Consider the following 498-nt stretch of genomic DNA (forward strand, 5'->3'; position numbering starts at 1 on the left):
ATGCAACACCTACGAAGCACAGTAAAGCAGAGCACAATAAAAGGATGCCTGTATATGGTATAGCCTATTGTTCCTAGGCTACAAACCTGTACAGCATGTGACTGTACTGAATACTGTAGGAAACAGTAAAACAACAGTATGTGTGTATCTAAACATAGTAAAGGTACAGAAAAGGTACAATATAAAAGATAAAAATGGTACACCTGTGTAGAAGTTACCATGAGTAGAGCTTGCAGGACTGGAAGTTGTTCTGGGTGACTCGGCTGAGTGAATGTGAAGACCTATGACATCACTGTTCATTATCGTAGACTTTATAAACACTGTACACTTAGGCTACACTAAATTCATAAAAAAATTTCTTCAATGATAAATTAACCTTAACTTACTGCAACTTTTTTACTTTATAAATCTTTTAATTTTTTTAATATTTCAACTCATAATAACATTTAGCTTAAAACTACAAATACATTGTACAAATGTACAAAAATATTTTTCTTT

The sequence above is a fragment of the Pteropus alecto genome, unplaced genomic scaffold (genome assembly GCF_000325575.1).
Source record: "Pteropus alecto unplaced genomic scaffold, ASM32557v1 scaffold161, whole genome shotgun sequence".
NCBI lineage: Eukaryota > Metazoa > Chordata > Mammalia > Chiroptera > Pteropodidae > Pteropus > Pteropus alecto.